The sequence below is a fragment of the Vigna unguiculata genome, unplaced genomic scaffold (genome assembly GCF_037176805.1).
Source record: "Vigna unguiculata cultivar grain cowpea cultivar isolate G323 ecotype 2 unplaced genomic scaffold, ASM3717680v1 ptg000436l, whole genome shotgun sequence".
Lineage (NCBI taxonomy): Eukaryota > Viridiplantae > Streptophyta > Magnoliopsida > Fabales > Fabaceae > Vigna > Vigna unguiculata.
Genome location: NW_028197071.1, coordinates 12501 through 29650, shown reverse-complemented (window position 1 = coordinate 29650; position 17150 = coordinate 12501). Strand labels below are relative to the sequence as shown.

The following is a 17150-nucleotide window of genomic DNA, read 5'->3' as shown; positions in this document are numbered from 1 at the left end:
CCAAACGTACAGGAAATTTTTATCCCGTACGGCTCGAGAATATCAAAAATTCTATGTATTTCGAAAATTATGATGTAAAATAGAGCAATAAAAATCATCAAATCAATTAAACAATGACTGAAGTATTTTTCTTTCGTATTTTCTTTCTGAAAAAAAAAAACTCTTCCTATTTGTACCTCCATAACACTCAATTTGAAAAATTCTCAAAAAACTAAAAAGAAAACCAAGCAGCAGCTATTTCATTTATTGAGTGGTCTCTACTCCTCTTTCTTGCCCGTATTTCGTTTCTTTATCATTCATTTCTTTTTTCTAAAATTTTTGATAATAGAATTGATGATACAATTTGAAAATGGTATTTCCTTAATTCCCTGATTTTTTAGCTTTTCTTTGAATCTTTGGGTTTAGACATTACTCCGGGAATCTTCAATTTTTTAAAAAAATGGGAGCAACATACCTGTTTTTCTCTGAAAGAATCATAAAAAAAGTTAATTCCTGCGGATAACTTTTTGATAAAAAAGCAATTTTACAAATTTCAACCATTTTTTTTGAACCTGGCTGAAATAAGATCCTTTCTATTTTTATAAAATAAACAGACTTATTAACTTTTTAGAATTTATTAAATTTTAGATACTTGCTCCCGAGAAATGAATAAATTCGAGTTCCATCATGTACTATTTACATCATTAATCCCTTTCCTGTCCCAAAAACAAAAAAAGGGGTCTAGTGGAACAGAACAAATGATGTCAAGTCAAGATCATGTTCGTTTGTAAAATACTAGAAAAAATGGCGGATATCAAAATCCACCCCTAATTTAATCATGTCTTTCAAGCCGCACGTTGCTTTTTACCACATCGTTTCAAACGAAGTTTTACTCTAACATTCCCTTAGCTTAGATCCAGTATGTAATTATCGAATCGTGAATAGTGATTGATTCATTCGCTACATAAGAATCTATCCTTTTTTTTACGTTTCGGTTTTTCTTATATATAATGAAAACCTTTTTAAAAGTAAAGACATAAATGAAAATGAACTTGATATTCTAGCAATATATTTTCTACTCTATTCTATTTTTATAATTTGTAAAGTAGAAAAATGATAATTTTTTTTTTTCAAAAAAAGGAGGGTCCCTTTTAATTATGCGATACAATCTGTATTCAAATATGATATACATCCTAAATAGATATGCTCTGGGACGGAAGGATTCGAACCTCCGAATAGCGGGACCAAAACCCGTTGCCTTACCGCTTGGCCACGCCCCATTTTCCATTTTACATTAATAAAGACTATTATTGATATTGGTTGTTCGTCAATTCCAGTTCAAAAATTTCTATAAAAAAAAAATTTTGCGACTAGTATTTTATATGCGTATCTACATATCTATCTATATCTATAAATGGATATAGATAGATAGGATAAAACTAAATTGATTGATCATTACATACAATTCAATTAAGATATTATATAGAAGGAAGTATGATTTCTTCAATTTTTTTGATTTCAGAATAAAAAATATTTTGAAACTGGAAAAGTTCAAATAAAAGAAGGATTCTCGAGATTCTTATCTTATTTGATTCATTTTTTTTACTTTTATTCATAACTCTTTATTTTCCTTTTTATTGTATTATGTATATAATGCAATAAAATTGAAAATTAGAATGAAAAAAAAAAAAACAAAAATAACTTTTATTTTTTTTAAAGAACAAAATGTTTGTTATGCTTAATATCTTTAGTTGGATCTGTATTTGTATTCACTCCGTCCTTTATTCCAGTAGTTTTTTTTTGGAGAAATTGCCCGAAGCCTACGCTTTCTTGAATCCAATTGTGGATATTATGCCAGTAATACCCGTACTATTTTTTCTTTTAGCTTTTGTTTGGCAAGCTGCTGTAAGTTTTCGATGATATTTTTAATTTGAATAATGTCGTAAAAAAATTCAGAATTTTTCAGAAAACTAAAACTCGAACATTTTAACAATTTATAAGATCAGATAAGTCTTACAGTGTGACTTCTGGATTCCAATATTGAAATTTTTCAATATATAGGAAAAAAAGGGACCTTCTCATCATTTACGTTTTTTGAATTGAAAAAACCTAATCCGATTATTCGATTGGAACCCCTCACCAATCGAATACCTAGATTACAGAAAAAAAAGGATTTTTGGTCAAAAGAATTATTGATAATTTGTAATAAAATAATCTACTCTTACTATCAATTCATTTTCGAAAACTCATATATATATATCTCCTCATATCCTAAAAAAACTTCATTTTTTAGAAACTTAGTATCTTAGTATTAAAAGAAACAAAATATGTTGTAATATAAGAGAATCTATTCTCTTTCTTTGTCGTTTTTTATTATCTTGGAGATTTCATAATGCTTACTCTAAAACTTTTTGTTTATACGGTAGTGATCTTTTTCGTTTCTCTTTTCATCTTCGGATTCCTATCTAACGATCCAGGACGTAATCCAGGACGTGAAGAATAGAATAAGAAAAAAGTGGATTCTGTGTTTTCTTGCTTGTGCGGAATTTTGAAATATTTTTAGGATTTTCTCTATTTTAACATCTTTAACTAGTAAATAAAAAAAACAAGTTCAAAAAAAAATACCAAATTATCAACGGAAAGAGAGGGATTCGAACCCTCGGTACAAGAATTTGTACAACGGATTAGCAATCCGACGCTATAGTCCACTCAGCCATCTCTCCCCAATTGAAAAAAAAAAGAATTACTTTGTTTATGTTATATCACATAAACAAGAAGAACAAAAAGGGAGCTTAAAAAAAAAAGAGACTTGCTTTTTTTTTATTCTTTTTTATCTTATCTATCTTTTTTTTATTATTCTATATATTTTAGTTTTCTTTTTTTCTTTTTATACAGCCAATGAGCCCGGCCAGTACCTAGTCGGGCTCTTTTTCTTTTATTCCCATGAATATTGAAGAAAAATTCTTTATTTGAATATATTTTATTCGAAAAAAAAATATTTGTAAAAATATTTGTAATTAAAAAAAAAATAAGAGATACGGATAGATTCCTATGAGATAAAACCAAAATAAGATAATATAAAAATGTTCTCTTTTCTTACTCCCTCTCTTTTTTCTTGGTAACGTAAATTGTATATATATATAACCTTCAGCAAAATAAAAAAATGAAAATTATCCCGTTTTTCAAATTTCATTAGAAGATTCTCTAATGAAACATGTCAATACTCGACTTATTAGAATATTATGCCTCCCATTTCTTTATTTTGTCTGATTGCTTTGTTCAACAAAAGATACAATAATGATATTGTAGCGGGTATAGTTTAGTGGTAAAAGTGCGATTCGTTTCAAGGACCCCCCAAAAGTTAAGGGATTCCCCCATTTGATTCATATGCCGATCAAAAACTTTATTTTTTACTTAAAGGGACTCCTTTATACCCCTCGATGAATTATTTGCGGTATAATATACATTATTGTAATTTGTATACAAGAAGAATCAAATCGAATTTGACAAATTGAGTTTTAAAATTATGAAACATAAGTTTTTGGAATTGGATCTATAATCCGAATTTTTTGAGTATTACTAAAGGATCTATGGAGAGAAATATACAAAGTTTCTTTCTAATCGTAACTAAATCTTCCATTTTTTTGCATAGTAAAAATTGAAGCAAAATAGCTATTAAACGATTCTTTTAGTTTACTAGAGACATCGACATTTTTTTAGCTCGACGGAAATTTTCTTCTTTTCCTAAAGATTTTCTGAAATAGAAATAGAGAACGAAGTAACTAGAAAAAAAACATAGATTGTTAGAATATTGCTCTTCTAGAGGGATCATCTAAAAAGCAAGATATTTGAAACCTATTCATACAAAAAGGCTGACATAGATGTTATGGGTCAATTTTTTTTTATTGTCCATCTCTTCATTCCGTAAAGGAGCCGAATGAAACAAAAGTTTCACGTTCAGTTTTGAATTAGAGACGTTTAAATCAAAATGATGAATCAACGTCGACTATAACCCTTAGCCTTCCAAGCTAACGATGCGGGTTCGATTCCCGCTACCCGCTTCTATTTTATTCTATTTAAATCTATCTTTTTTCTTCGAGAATGAATCTAGAATTCTTAAAGAATTTGTCAATTCTTCATTTTCATTTCTTAATTTAGTTTTAGTTATATATATTCAATTATATTCAATTGATTTTTCTTTTTTATTTTTTTTTTCTTTTATTCTAAATATTTGATTTATTTTATTTTTATAATTTCTAGAATTCTTTATATTTGTTTGATTCTTTAATCTTTTTAATAAGGTTTAGTTAAAAAGGTTAAAGAATCAAATATAAAATAGAAGCGTCCATTGTCTAATGGATAGGACAGAGGTCTTCTAAACCTTAGGTATAGGTTCAAATCCTATTGGACGCAAGTTGTTTGCATATCTAATTTCAACCTTGTCCTTCTATTTTTTTTGATTTATTACATTTTGATTCGAATTCATTATATATAATATTCAAATGAAATAAAAACATATTAAAAGATACTAATTATAAAAATTGGAAAATTGAATTACAAAATTATTTAATGATTCATCAATTTTTTTCTACTTGTTCCTGGAATAAAAAGAGTTCCATCTGTTCTTTAATAGCGTCCTTTAAAAGGGCTTCTGCTTCCCCAGTGAATGTCTTGGTAGAAGATATGATTTCTTTGAATTGAGGTTTATTCGTCTTTAAGTAAGCACGTAACTCAACAAGAAATTTCCTTACCTGTCCAATTTCTAATGAATCAAGATAACCATTCGTTCCGGTATAAATAGTTACTATCTGTTCTTCCACAGTAAGAGGAGCTGATTGGGATTGTTTAAGCAACTCGCGCAATCGTTGACCTCTTGCTAATTGATTTTGAGTAGCTTTATCTAGATCAGAAGCGAATTGTGCAAAAGCTTCTAATTCTGCGAATTGTGCTAATTCCAATTTTAATTTACCAGCTACTTGTTTCATGGCTTTGATTTGAGCCGCCGATCCAACTCTGGAAACTGAAATACCAACATTAATAGCGGGTCTTATTCCAGCATTGAATAGATCGGCCGATAAGAATATTTGGCCATCTGTAATGGAAATTACATTCGTAGGAATATAAGCTGAAACATCTCCCGATTGAGTTTCAACTATTGGTAAAGCAGTCATACTTCCTTCGCCTAACTGAGAACTTAATTTAGCGGCTCTTTCCAAAAGACGCGAATGTAAATAAAAAACATCCCCTGGATAAGCTTCGCGACCTGGTGGTCTTCGTAATAGAAGAGACATTTGCCGATAAGCCTGTGCTTGTTTGGAGAGATCGTCATAAATGATTAAAGTGTGACGTTCACGGTACATAAAATATTCAGCCAGAGCTGCTCCTGTATAAGGCGCGAGGTATTGTAATGTAGCTGGAGAATCCGCTGTTTCAGCTACTACAATAGTGTATTCCATTGCTCCTCTTTCTTGTAAGGTAGTCACCACTTGAGCCACAGAAGATGCTTTTTGACCAACAGCTACATAAACACATATTACATTTTGTCCCTGTTGATTGAGAATTGTATCTGTGGCTACTGCTGTTTTACCTGTTTGTCTATCTCCAATAATTAATTCTCGCTGGCCCCGTCCTATGGGGATCATCGAATCAATAGCAATAAGTCCTGTTTGGAGAGGCTCATATACCGAACGTCTTGAAATAATACCGGGAGCGGGAGATTCTATTAATCGAGATTCCGAAGCTGAAATTTCTCCTCGACCGTCAATTGGTTTAGCCAGGGCATTTATAACACGACTCAAATAAGCTTCACTTACAGGTATCTGAGCAATTCTTCCTGTTGCTTTTACTGAACTTCCCTCTTGTATCAGCAAACCATCACCCATTAATACAACACCAACATTTTTTGATTCCAAATTCAAAGCAATGCCTATAGTACCTTCTTCAAATTCCACCAATTCACCCGCCATTACTTCATCAAGACCATAAATACGAGCAATACCATCGCCTACTTGAAGTACGGTACCAGTATTTACAATTTTTACTTCTGTATTATATTGCTCAATGCGTTCACGGATAATTTTACTAATTTCATCTGCACGAATGGTTACCATGAAAATATCTTAAATTTATTTTTTATAAGAAAAAAATGATGCCTATACTCTATTGTATAATAGAAAGCCTAATCAGTTATTTTTTTATTTCATCATCCCAAACATGCCAATATTAGCACTAACAGTACGTAAATGTAACTCGTTGTTCAAGCAACTATTTAGAGTTCCTAGAGCTCCCTGTAAGGCTTGTTGTAAAACCCGCTGTCGAACTTGATTAATAACTCTTTGTTGTTCAAAATCAATAGCTTCGTTTTTGTAATTTTCTAATTGTTCCAAAGTCGTATAAATTGAATTAATTAAATTCAATTTTTCTCGTTTGATCTCAGAATAGCCATTCACCCGAAACAGATCTGCTTCTGTTTCAACTTTCCTTAAGCGGGCCTGGGCTTTTTCGAGCTGTTCAATGGCGTTTTCCTGTAATTCTTCTGAGTTTCGAATAGTTCTCCAGATTTTCTGTTTTCGATTATCTAATAAATCACGTAATGAAAGTAGACTCTCTTTCCATCCATTTCAAAATGTCTATGATCTCTTCCCGAACCAAACATGAATCTTTCGATTCATTTGGCTCTCACACTCAATTACTTATCGGAAATTTACCAATTTTTTATGTAATGAGCCTATCCTCTCTTCTCTATTCAAAGTGAAAACAATTACCAATATAAGACTAGAATATTCGGAGGACTCTTTTGACCAAACAAATATATGTCAACAAAGTTGTTTTTTTATTCAAATCCAAAGACTTCTTTTGAATTTATACATAGGTCATCCATCGATTACGCATCGTACAAAGGGGAGGTTTAAATTCACCCGTTTTTTATTTCTCGCCATAAATAGGATTCAAGCCATTTTTTTTATCGACATGAGTGTTTTATATCGAAAAAAAATCGAATAATTTTTTTGAAACCGTTTCCTTTCTGTATTAATATAGCGGTAGAAAGAGTACTACACTGCGTATAGACTTCAAACTCTTTTTAACCATGGTAATAGTCCAAAATTTTTGGTAAATAGAGAATCAAAGTGGATTACCAATAAAGCGCGAAATGCTATGGTTCTTTAAGATTTTTCTTAATTTATTCAAAAAAGAAAATGAATTCAGAAGTAATTCGCGGGATTCTGCACATTTTCTTAATTCTAACTAAACTAAAAAGTGCAGTTTGGTTAAATCCAATTTATTCTTTGAAATAAACAACTCGCACACACTCCCTTTCCAAAAAAAACCAGTAGACCTAACACTACACTAAGATTTATTGGATTTGTTGCTAAAATATCGGTATTAAACACGAAACTTCCGGCGGATGGCCAGGAGCCCAAACAAAGGAAAGAATCGGTTATATTTTTCATATGATCTCATCTCCTCTTATGAATAGACTAATTATCTTTCTAATATTCCTATTAGATAGATAATATAATAATCTAATTGGAATATATAATTATAGAATTTGATATAATTTGGATTGGTCAATCAATTGGAAGATTCCCTAAAAGAATGATACTTCTTAGAATTAGATACCAGTTCTTTTATCAATTGCAAAATCTATCTAGTTTGAACACTTTCAAAAAATTATCTTAAAAGAAATAAAATAAAAGAGGGGTTCATTGGACTAAACAAAAAGAAGAAAGAGGGTGAATAAGTATGTGAATACCTTTCAATTAGTCCTTCTCCTGTGTTCTTATCCGAACAGATAAAGAATTGTAGGAGTGAATTATTAATATAATTCGAAAAAGGAAGTCCACATATGTATTTTTATCTTTTTAGGATTAAACAAAAGGATTAGCAAATAAAAGTGCTAATGCTACAACCAGCCCGTAAATTGTTAAAGCTTCCATAAAAGCCAGACTAAGTAATAAAGTACCCCGTATTTTTCCCTCTGCCTCTGGTTGTCGTGCAATCCCCTCTACAGCTTGCCCTGCGGCAGTGCCTTGACCAACCCCAGGTCCAATAGAAGCAAGCCCTACGGCCAATCCAGCAGCAATAACAGAAGCGGCAGAAATAATTGGATTCATGAGAATTTCCTCGTAACCTACATATAAAAGAAAGAAATAGTTAATGATATAATCGACTAATAAATTCTGACTTCATTTTTCAATTACCAAGACTTTTTCAGTTAAAGTAATTAATAAAAATAAGAATTAAAAATTGAAAATAATAGTTATTAAACGAATTACTTCGAGATTTCTTTTTTCGTCTCGAACTACATAGTTTTGGGGGTGAATCTGTATAATCTTTGTTCTTCTCTTACCTTAATTTTGGAATCATTCTTTGAATTCTTCGTTTTTTTATACAATTTCTTTAGTTTTTTAATTTTCAATTCACAATTAGAGCTGAAACGCAAGGACTTTGCTTTTCTATCCCTATAGAAATTGACAGTAATAGCGAGGCCTTTTTTATATAGAAAAGATTAGTTATTTCAGATATATGGTTAGTTCATATAAAACTAGTTCATCTATAATATCATATCACATATACATAGGTTTCTTCTATGCTGTAAACTAATTTTCTTTGTGTTTTAGATTCAATCGAAATTGAAATTCATTCTTTGAAACCTAAAAAACCTTGACTGATCCCCTCACTTCTATTTTTTTTTATCATGTTTTTTTTTAAGCTCCCCTTCCCTCTTTTCTTATTCTCTTATCCCATATGGATACAATCAATCTAAATAAATTCATTCGATTTCATTAATGTTTCAAAGAAATATAGGAAATTGGGTGATCTAAATGTTTTTAATTATCTTTTGATCAATTGTTGAATTAAATGTGAATCAAACGAGAATCTACTAACATTCTATATAGTATCTTTTTATCACACATTGTAAACGTAAATATCATACAGAATTCTAATTCTAGCTATTCATTTTTTTTGAATATCCAAACTAATATATACTAATCGAATAGATCTATCTATATCTATCTATATATCTATAGATAGATGTTTATTTTGTAGATTCTATTGAGCCACAATATATGTGTGGCAAGCTAAACAAAAAAGACTATTTTTGAGAAAACTAGTCAATGATGGCCTTCAATGGATTCACCTATATAAGCCGCAGCTAAAGTAGCAAAAATGAGAGCTTGAATACCGCTTGTGAATAATCCAAGGAACATGACAGGTATAGGAACTACTAAAGGTACTAAAGAAACAAGAACAACAACTACTAATTCATCAGCTAATATATTTCCGAAAAGTCGAAAACTAAGGGATAAGGGTTTTGTGAAATCTTCTAATATGTTAATCGGTAAAAGGATTGGAGTTGGTTGGATGTATTTACTAAAATAAGCTAATCCTTTTTTTGAAAGACCCGCATAGAAATATGCAACTGATGTAAGTAAAGCTAATGCAACGGTAGTATTTATATCATTTGTGGGTGCAGCTAACTCCCCATGAGGTAATTGGATGATTTTCCAAGGTAAAAGAGCCCTGACCAATTAGAAACAAAAATAAATAGAAACAAAGTTCCAATAAAAGGAACCCACGGACCATATTCTTCTCCAATCTGAGTTTTGCTCACGTCTCGAATGAATTCAAGAACATATTCAAATAAATTCTGACCGAAAGTGGGAATGGTTTGCAGATTTCGAATAACTAGAATGGCTGAAACCAATAAGATAGCAATTACAACCCAAGAAGTAATAAGTACTTGGGCATGTACTAGGAAACCCCCTATTTGCCAATAGAAATGTTGACCTACTTCCACAGCAGATATATCGTATAATCTTTTTAATGTGTTGATAGAGCATAATAAAACATTCATATTGTCCTGTCCTCTAAAAAAAGAAGTTGAAAAAAAGGGAATTATTTTTATTCAAACATCTCCTTTCCCTTTTGATTTGTCTACTTTCATTTTTGATTTTGAATACCGATACTAATTACATAAAATTTTTGTTTGTTTTCTATTTTCATTTTTGTGCAATTTCTTACTAGTATAGTAAGCGATTCCATAAATCTATGAACCCCTCGAAGCAAATTCAAGAATTTTTTATCTTATTATTAATCAAGAATTTCGTATATATCTAGACCGACCCTCACAAATTGCAAAAACTAATTTGTTAAGAATTAATCGAATTGAGGCTATAGCATCATCATTAGCTGAATTGAAATATCAGCGAGGTCCGGGTCACTATTTGTATCAATTAAACAAATTGTTGGAATTTCCAAAGTTATACATTCTCGAAGAGCCGTATATTCTTCTTGTTGATCGACGATTATTACAATATCTGGTAAGCCCTTCATATATTTAATGCCGCCAAGATATGTTTCCAATTGAGCTAATTGTCTCTTCAATATAGCGGCATCTTTTTTTGGAAAACTATGAAATCTCCCCGTCTTTTGTTGCATTCTCAAGTCCCTGAACTTTTGAAGTCGTGTTTTTGTAGTATACCAATTCGTTAACATACCGCCGAGCCATTTTTTATTAACATAATGACACCGAGCTCTTATTGCAGCCCGCGCTACTGAATCAGCTGCTTTTTTTTTTTGTACCAACAATTAAGAATTGTTTTCCCCCACTTGCTGCATCAAAAACTAAATCACAAGATTCTGATAAAAACCGAGCAGTTCTAATAAGATTTGTAATATGAATACCCTTACGCTTTGCAGAAATATAAGGTGACATTTTAGGATTCCATTTTCTAGTACCGTGGCCAAAATGAACACCAGCTTCCATCATCTCTTCCAAAATTATGTTCCAATATCTTTTTGTCATTTATAATTATCCCCACACTTTTCTTTCATTTCCAAATAGAAATTAGATCAATTTTTGAAATGAAAGAAAGAGACCCAGTATACTGAAATAGAAAAAAATAAGTGTTCCGAAGGAACCTTCTCTTCTACTGAAAATTTGCCGTTGATAAAAAAAAGATCGGGCCATTTTTTCTATTTCATTGAATATGATTCGTTTATTTATTATGTTTCTTTTATTATACAAAATATATACAAAATAAAGTGACCGGAGATGAATACGACCTTAAGAATCATTATTTTAGGAATTCTTAAATCCTAGATTATTTTGATGTATCACATAAATTCTTTTTTTTTGTTTCCGGGGTAATCTTGTTATATTGCCTTTGCTTTGAACGGTATATTATTCTTTTGAATCCAGTACCAACTGGCATCATTCCCCCTAAAACAACGTTCTCTTTCAGACCTTTCAACCAATCTATGCGACCCCCGGAGAGCGGCTTTTGATAAAACTCTAGCAGTTTCTTGAAAACTTGCTTCAGATATGAAACTTTGAGTATTCAAAGATGTTTTTGTTATCCCCAATAATAGAACTCGATAGCAGATCGACTCTTCTAAGGAACGCCCAGCTCGTTCGGCCCGCAACAATCCAATTAGTTCGCCAGGCAAAAAAACATTAGACATTCCATCTTCTGAAACCAATACTTTTGATGTTATTTGACGCACAATAATTTCTATATGTCTATTATGAATGTGAACTCCCTGGGATCGATAAACTTTTTGAATTTGATTAACCAAAGAAATACGACTTTGCGCTATAGTTAGCTCAGCACTAATGAAGAATCCCCAAGGAATGCCAAGAATTCTTGTTATACGCCCATTCCAAGTATCCACTCTCTTTTCTAGGTTTATGGATATTGAATCAATCGAACGAACTTCCAATACCTGTTCTACTTTTGGAAGACCTTGTGTTATATCACCTGATCTCGATTTTTGATATATAAATGTAACTAATATATCTCCTTCAGAAAGTATTTCTCCATAATGACCATGAACAGTTGTTCCAGGAGTCGCCAAATAAGGGTTAGCCGATCTTATTCCTACAGAATCCATTTGAACAGTTAGAATTTGACCCGATTTAAGGTGTGGTTCATTTTTCGTTTGAACTATACATACATTTTCGCAAATAAATTGACCAAGACTTATTATGGGAAACGTTTTTTTTTCACAATAATTATGATGGAAAAAATGCCAATTCAAATAGAATGGATTTAAAAGGATGTTACTAGATAGATCAGATTTATAAATGATCTCGTTTTCGTCTATTAAATAATATTTTAATACTTGAAAAGTTTCTTTTAATTTGTCAAGTTGCCCGTTTTTATTTATCGAGATCTGATTATTAGTAATTAAAAGGTAAAAATAAAAATGGGCAACTTGAAGGGCTATTCCTAAAGGACCTAACGAATTTTGAATTGGAATCAGAGGATCTCTTTGAATTGGATTTATTTCTTCTTTTATCCCATTGTAATATTTTCCATCGTGGAATGATCGTATTTGAAAACAATTCGATGATGACAAAATTATTAAAGATCGGCATTTCTCATTTCTATTCAACAACATATGAATAGTTCCATGATTTTGACTAAGTGATTGTTGAACTTTTTCCCTCGGATCTATAAAAAAAAATGGATTGATGTTGGTCCAGTCCGACTCATTATCCAAGATAAATCTTGAACCGAGCGGATCTTTCCTTTTTCTTATATATGAAATATGGGATTTTCCTAAGTCCATTTTTAAGAAATATCTAACCAAACCTTTTATACTTAGTTCAACAAAAGAAGCATGCCCTTTTTCGATAGAAGACAATTTTTTGTCTTGATCCCAATTTAAGACTAAACAAGTCCGAACTAATTGAATACTTGTATTAGAATTAGAAATTCCCCGAATTGATTTTCCATTTCCAGAAAGAATATAATGAATAATTTGAAGTTCCAAATTATCTCTTTCTTGTAACATATCTTGGGAAAAAAATTGGATTAAATTGATCCTATCTTCTATTTCATATAAAATGACCGGTCGAACCAAAACAAAATACTTTTTTTTCATAATTGTGATCCATTGAGCATAGATCCAATTTTTCATTTTTTTTTTTGATCCTTTTGAATTTTTTTTTACCGTTCTCGGTGGTATCAACATGGCACTGTGCCGGGATATCTTATCCATTTCTCCGGGAAAATAGATATTCCCGGAAAATATTTTTAATTGAATCTTTTTTTTTTTCTTCTCCAATCGAACCAACCCGCTTACTTGACTTCTTATATTTACAGTGATTGGTGTATCTACTTCAATAATACTATTGTTCCGTACCATTATGGAAGAAAATTCTGGTAAAATATACACTTCTTCGGGAATGAAAAAAAATTGATCTACTTTAATTTGGTATTTTGTCTTAAATTCTTGAATTCCTGGATACTCGATTAAAAAATCCTCTTTTTTAAAAATGTAATTTATATCAATAGTCCTATATTTAGTAATACCCGAGCTCTGTGTTCGGTATTGAGGATCATCGAAATAAGCAAAAATACTATTTCTACGAAAAATACCATGGATTGGTATTTCAATCGAGATACTGGAATCTAACATTAGTGCTTTGTCTCGTTCTTGAATCGATTGGAATTGAAATGGAATAATGAATCGATTTCTCCGCCTCTTTGCTAATAAATCCGTAGTATCGTGAAAAATAGCAGGATGTGTAAAATGACAATGATCTTTACATAGGATTTGATTATTTTTTGAATAATCTGAAATCCTTCTTTCTTTTTTTTCAGAAGGAGTGAAACGAAACAAATTATGTCCTTACTTTATTATTACTTGCTAAATGGTTACAAATATCTCTTTCTCCTGTAGAAAGATAATGAATGTTCAATTGATCTTGATCTTTTCGGGTTGAAAAAGAGACTGAAGCGGATCTGTCTGATTTTCCTGATAAAATCCATAAATGACTTGTTTTTGGTAAGATATGGACATTACTATATTTAAATTCTGATGCATGATACACATCCGTACTCCAATGCATTTCTCCTTCTAAGTCAGAATAAACATGTTTTCGAACTTTTTCTTTTAAATTAAAAGTATATGTTCCTGCGAGAATCTCGGCAATCACTTGTTCTGATTTTACATATTGATTATTTTGAACTAATAGAAAACTTTTTGGTGGAATAGTCACATTATGTATAATGTCACCATTTTCAATACTAACATACAAGTCTATATAACATAGAAAAGCAGGATGCCCGTGACGTGTACGTGTAGGATGAACCAAATCCTCATTGAATTTAATTTTTCCATTATAAGGTGCTCGCACCTGTTCGGCAGTCCCCCCTGTGAATACTCCGCCAGTATGAAAAGTTCTTAATGTTAATTGAGTGCCCGGTTCTCCAATGGATTGGCCCGCAATAATACCTACAGCTTCTCCTAATTCCACCAAGTGACCTTGAGTAGGACTTTGACCATAACACAATCGACAGATCCAAGATGTATTCCTACAGGTAAAAGGAGTTCGTATAGATATTGGTTGTGTTTGAAAGGTTTTCAATCGATTGAAAAGTCCAATTCCAATATCTTGATTTCTAATGGCAATGCATCGTGAACCTCTGTATATATCGTCTGCTAATACACGACCAATTAATGTTTGTGTCCAACTACTTTCCGGCATCGTTTCATTCTGGGTATTTACTGAAATTCCTCGAATGGTACCACAATCTGTTCGACGTATAACAATATGTTGAACCACTTCAACAAGTCTACGTGTAAGATATCCAGCATCTGATGTTCGTACAGCAGTATCTACAACCCCTTTACGAGCTCCGTAGCAAGAAATTATATATTCTGTTAAAGATAGCCCTTCGCGTAAATTGCTTTGAATAGGTAAATCAATCATTTGTCCTTGTGGATCCGACATTAATCCTCTCATACCTACTAATTGGTGTACTTGAGATGCATTTCCTCTAGCTCCCGAAAAGGACATTATATGGACTGGATTAAAAGGATCGGGATTCATTTCTTGTCGAAAATATTCACTTGTAGCATACCATATCTCAATGGATTGGCGTAATTTTTCTACTGCATGTACATTTCCATAATGATGCTGTTTTTCCAAAATCAAATTTTGGTGTTCAGCATCTCGGACTAGCCATCCTTTCGAAGGTATTGTTAAAAGGTCATCAATTCCTAATGAAATGGATGTAGCCGTAGCTTGGCGGAATCCCAGAGTCTTGACTTGATCCAGGATATGTGATGTATATGCCATTCCGAAGTGATCTATTAATCTGCTAATAAGTCGTTTAATGGCAGTTCCACCTATCACTTTATTGTGAAACATTAGATTGGTCCGTTCTGCCATAAGTACCTCCCTATTCCACTCAGTGGGATTCATTCAGTTCAACAATGGATTTGAGTCAATGATTGAAAAACTGCCTTTTCTTTATCTTAATTTGTGTAGAAATTGAGAAATTAAAAAACTAAGATCCTTGTTAAATGTTAAATCATGAAGATTTGAATTTACACCAGTATCATAAATTTGTTTATCTTAGATACAACCATCTATATGATTAGATACCATATGAATAGGCTCGGCAAAAACCTTGTACAGCTTCTTCGATTTCTCGATAAAAAGAAATATGACCTACGTTGGTTCGAATGTAAATAGAACGAATTTGTTTTTTTGTACTTCTTACTACTAGATAATGCCCATAAATTTCATGATAGGTGCCTAAAGATTCATAGTGAACTTCGATAGGAACGTCTCTTGACGAAATAATGCGTAGATCTAGTCGCCACCGGAGCCACAAAGGACTATCGAAGGTTATTCTTTTCTGTTGATAAGCTCCAATTGCATCATAGGAATTCCAAAAAAAAGGTTCTTTTTTTTTCGTATACTTATAGTTTTTTTGGGGAATTCTTTCATTTTTCAAATTTCTGCAATTACGTGGATTATACCTATTTGAAGAAATACCCCGACGATTCCCATTCGTTAATATGTAAAGTCCAATAAGCATATCTTGAGTTGGTACAGAAATTGGATCCGCGATAGCTGGAGACAAGAGGTTTGTATGAGAAAACATAAGTAAACGTGCTTCTGCTTGAGCTTCTAAGGATAAAGGCACATGAACAGCCATTTGATCGCCATCAAAGTCTGCATTGAATCCCTTACAAACTAATGGATGCAAACAAATAGCACGCCCCTCTACTAAAATGGGTTGGAATGCCTGTATACCTAATCTATGCAGAGTAGGTGCTCTATTTAGCAATACGGGATGTCCCTGCATAACTTCTTGAAGTATTTCCCATACAATCGGTTCTTTTTGCCGAATTTTACTCTTAGCAATTCCTATGTTGGAAGCAAAATGTTTTCGAATTAGATCACGAATTAGAAATGTCTGGAAAAGTTCTATTGCTATTTCGCCGGGCAATCCACATCTATGTAATGAAAGTGATGGACCTACAATAATGACAGAACGACCTGAATAATCAACCCGTTTCCCAAGTAGGGTCTCGCGAAATCTTCCCTCTTTACCCTCGATTATATCAGAAAAAGATTTGTAAACCTTATTATGACCGTCCCTCATCGGTTGTCCGCGGATTCCATTATCAAGAAGTGTATCCACGGCTGCTTGTACCAATTTCTCCTGACATATTACTAATTCTCCTGGAGTAGATCTACTTGTTGTTAATAGATCGATAAGAGTATTATTCCGATAGATAACTCTTCTATATAGTTCATTAATATCTGAGCTCATTAATTTGCCCCCATCTATTTGAATAATCGGTCTCAATTCGGGAGGAAGAACTGGTAAGAGACATAAAACCATCCATTCTGGTTCTATATTTGTTCGTATAAAATGCTTAGCTAATTCTATACGCCGAACCAAAAAATTCTTTCTTCTTCCAACTTTTCGATCTTCCCATTCGTTTTCATTGTCCGGGGATCCCTCTTTCCTAATTCTTTCCATTCTATCAACGAATAATCCATAATAATTCTCAAATCCAGATCGGCTAATTGTTCTCGGATAGCAACAGCTCCGCTTGAAATTTCTCGATTTCGAAATATATCAAAACCTCGGGTAGTAAAAAAAAGTGGTATGCTGTGTTTCCAAGATTGGATTTCATATTCGAATGAACCTCGTAATCGTAAGAAAGTGGGTTTTTTAACTACGGGTCTAGCAAACGAAAAATTTAGATAGGATCCAATCCAATAAGATCTCCCCCTTTCAAAATCGGACATGAAGGTTTCCTCTCATCCGGCTCAAGTATTTATACAAAATAAAAAAAACAAAGGTTTTTCATTTTCAAATTCTATCAAATTCGATAAAAAAATTCTAATC

General features: G+C 32.1%; 1 non-coding gene across 1 annotated transcript; it reads left to right on the top strand.

The window, feature by feature from the left end:
- The first annotated feature begins 4320 nt into the window (after positions 1-4320).
- On the top strand, positions 4321-4392 carry TRNAR-UCU (transfer RNA arginine (anticodon UCU)). Its single transcript has one exon. It is a non-coding gene; the product is annotated as a tRNA-Arg (tRNA).
- The last annotated feature ends 12758 nt before the right edge of the window (positions 4393-17150 follow it).